The following is a 4332-nucleotide window of genomic DNA, read 5'->3' on the forward strand; positions in this document are numbered from 1 at the left end:
TAACAATGGGCCTCATTATGAGTAATGATGTTATGTTATCTTTCTACCTTTATTCCGCAACAGCCTTCGGCAATTAATATTTTATATTTTATTTTCCACTACAGGTACCAGCTAGTAAATCACGTACCTTTTTCAAAACTAAATGTTTTACAAAGCTTGTAAGCGTTTTCACTGTTGCGTTGTGTTTAATTTGGTAGCGATTATTTTAAAGGATGGTTAGTCGATTCCACCTACTTATCGAATGCTTCTTGAATTCTTTGGTAGATACATGAGATCTAACTCCATAGGAGGAGTTGATAAAACCGAGTTTTGCCAGCTGCAAACACTTCGATTATTGTAGGATTTCGATTCTTCTAATATTCATTAGCTTTATCATTTATTTACTTACTGTTTGCGCTAATGCAAGGTTTTTATACCGCTTATTAACACCAGGCGTCTTGACACCAATCTAATACAAAATTCTACGCTACATTCCGAAGCGTTTGCTTGCCTGCCTGTTCTCAATACATTGTTAGTTGTTGTGTAATTATTTTAAATTTGGACGTACTAAATAGGAATTTAATACACTCGACTTTTGCTCTATTTTCTGTAACTTTTTCATGTTATTTATGTATGCAGATCAATGTCATCCAATCGATTTCAGTATTTGCCCCTTGCAATACAACATCAATGGCGTGTTCCGGCGTTAATAGAACTGTAAGAAGCAAATGACATGAGCTACACATTTCAGTATCTATTGAACTCTAAATAAAAGTACTATTATTTCAACTAAACTCGCTTGTAATTACCTTTGATTTACTAGTGACCTGAGTTCTAACAGAATTACCTATTTATTAAGAAATCATATGATTAACGTCACCACCCTGCAAATATTGTAAGTTCAGTTAGCCATTTAACAAGTGAATATAAAATACTACTATTACAGATGTGTTACAATATCGATTAACCTTTCCTCGTTTAAAATTTGTTACGAAATGAATTATGTCAATTCAGATACCATATAGCAAAAAGTAACAATCTCTTTACATTTGGCAGGTATTTGGACAGTAATCGGATATTAACAATTGAAAATGACACATTTCCAGTCTCACTTGTAACTCTGTACGTACCTCCTCGACGTAAATTGACTTCGTAAATTTCGTCTAACATTAGATATGACTATGCCAACTATTTCTTTCGTGAATATAATAAAGGACTGTACGCAAATCGCCTTTCCGTTTAAACTATCATAAATATAATTTTTTATTTATCTTATACATAGGCACTTACAGAGCAACCAATTCGACTTTCAACACAAGTTACCATTTACGAATCGCTCCAATTTGGTCACTTTGTAAGTAGCGATTGCTAGCTTTACGCCTTAGGATATTTTGTACTTAAACTGCTATTATGTATTATTTTGATACTCTGTTATTGTATAGGTACCTACAAAACAACCAAATTAGTTACATTCCCAATGATGCCTTTCAAGGATGTACGGCTTTAAGTGATTTGTAAGTTGATGCATGATATCATAGGGCTAATCTATACGAGATAATGGTTAATGTCAATAATTTATTATATTCATATAAACATAAGGAATCTGTGTCACTGAAAATTGGTAGCTACAGTATCAATCGATTTAATTCATCATAATATTTAATGCTGACTAATATATTCGCAGGAGAATGTCTAATAACAAGATTGGTCGTATACTTTATCCAATGTTTAGAGATACGAAACAATTGATTCGTTTGTAAGTCTATTCTTTTAACATTCATTCATATTTATCGATTTTAACTTTAGCGTACATAAGTCATAAAACAAGCTATCACCGAAAGGAGTTTTTTAAGAAGATTAAAATATAAATTACTCGCCAACATTTATTGTTAGTGTCTTAAATTATGTGACATTCATCATGATCCATGTAGGCATCTACAGACAAACAGAATTGCATACATCGAAGACGGCTCATTCACCCATATTAACCGATATCCTGGGCATAGCATGGTTGATTTGTGAGTTGTTATCATGAAATTGAGCCATTATAAATTGTTAAAATATCCAATGGTAACTTTATTTATGCCATCGAAGAAATCGACCCACTTTTTAATTATAATGCTTATAAAATTCATAGCTTTCTAAATTCCAATGAACTAACTAAATTACCAGATGGTGGAGACTGGCATGACTTTGGTGCTACAAACATGTAAGTTGACTTAAGTGCTGACACATAAAATTGATGTTATAAAATGCCGTCCAAACACTATTTAAAAACCGATATTTAATAAATTATATGTACTGTATCATCTTTCTTGCATTTAGATATTTCCAAAATAACAGAATAAATCACATTCAAAGTGATCTTTTCAAGAATGTAAAAAGCTGCAACACCATGTAAGTATTAGACTAATTGTAAATTTAATTCTTTGTAACTGAATTGATAATTCAATCATATCGCAGACAAGAACTCATTTGATATTTCTTCCAACATTGCGTGGTTGTAATATCTTATATATTTGTCAAATTTTTATAATAGGAATTTTCGAACGAATGAGATTTACACAATTGATGGCTACGCTTTTAACGATGTTACCTGCAGCTACATGTAAGTTGAAGGCTTGCTAGATCAATCAGCCGTAGCTAGTAATTTCATATAATCTTCTTACTTGCTAAGTTTAAATTTTTATCATTCCTTAGCTACCTCGATTCAAATATCATTCGAAATATTAGCAGCTACTCTTTCAATACGGTTTCAACAGTTGACTTGTATGTAATTAATACTTTTCTATTACATTAATAAGCTATTTATACTAAAACATATCTATAATTTTAATTCGAAATTCATGTTCTTTTGATTTATCAATAAAATTTTACACCTGTAACGTAGTCATATTGACGATATGAAAATGCAGCAAATTCCAACTATGGCCTTCGTCAATTTCGGTTGTAGTGGCGAATGGTAAATTGCGATAGTGCTACTATAAGAAAATAAAACATCAAGAAATAAAGCATTTGTGAACTGAATTAGTATTAAAGTATTGGAAATTAATTGTTAATTTTTAGTTACCTCGACAATAATGAAATCCATTATATTGCTGAAGACGCTTTTGCCCCTCTTACAGCTGGCAGATTGTAAGTTAACTTGAATATGATTACCTTTTTAATTGATATTTTGCTAATCTTGTGTCGATATTGTTCTTAGACATTTGGAATATAACCAATTAACAACGATAACCAATAAAATCTTTAAGGACGGAAGCTCAATTAATTATTTGTGAGTATATCTGATCAAACTTATTTTTAACTAATGTAATTACTGATTTGAAATCTAAATGGCCTTCTGTATATTTCAGCTACATGCACCGTAATAAATTGTCCGTCTTTTCGCCAAAGTCACTTTCTGGTATTACCGTTGGAACTGTTGGTTTCTTGTAAGCCACTAATTTCATTGATGTACCTTTTTGTTGTCGTAACCGTAATTAATACACGTAAATTTATCAATCCTGTTCATTCTTCTCAATTGCATTTAATTTTGTCATCTATAGCTACTTAGACAATAACCAGTTCACCTTATACCCGCATTTAGCTCTAAATGCTATTCGCATCGCACGAATGTAAGTATTTGATTTTATAACGAAGCAACTGCTTTTACGAGTATCAAGATGGTAGCATTCATTACTGTTTGATTTGATATAGCTAATAAGTTTTAGAGCAATTTCTTAATCTTAGTGTAAGCAAAAGCCAGATAGCTTTTACATTGTGTAATTTAAGTTCAAACCTCTTAAAGTTATCGAACTTATGAAATAAGCTATTAATTGATTTTAGATACTTCAACGACAATCCCATAGTTGTATTGCATGATGGTGCAATAGCTAATCAAGTTAATCTCTTGGAGCTGTAAGTGTATTATTATTTGCATTACCAAATATTTTTATGCCAATTTAAGAAGAGTCATAGCGCTTATATATCAACAAATTTTCACTTAGGTATTTACATAGCAATCAAATTCGTTACTTGCCCAAAGATTTATTTAAAGGCTCAAATGCTTTGAATACCCTGTAAGTGAAATACTTTTGTACAGAACTTATTTTAATTTCAGTTCTTAATCATATTTCGTGCATGTATGTCTTAATCTTCCAATGTGATAGCTTATTTCTCATAGCCATTTCTTGGGTCGCACTAATTCACTAATTATGACCCGTAGGTATTTACATAGTAATGTCATATCAAGAATTGAAGAAGGAGCATTTAATGGATTGCCTTCTCTTCGCACACTGTATGAACTATGATATTATATCGATTTTGAATAGCTTTACTTATATCAAATTGTAATTTTATACCTATTTTTTT

Source organism: Trichoplax adhaerens, genomic scaffold (genome assembly GCF_000150275.1).
Source record: "Trichoplax adhaerens TRIADscaffold_1 genomic scaffold, whole genome shotgun sequence".
Lineage (NCBI taxonomy): Eukaryota > Metazoa > Placozoa > Uniplacotomia > Trichoplacea > Trichoplacidae > Trichoplax > Trichoplax adhaerens.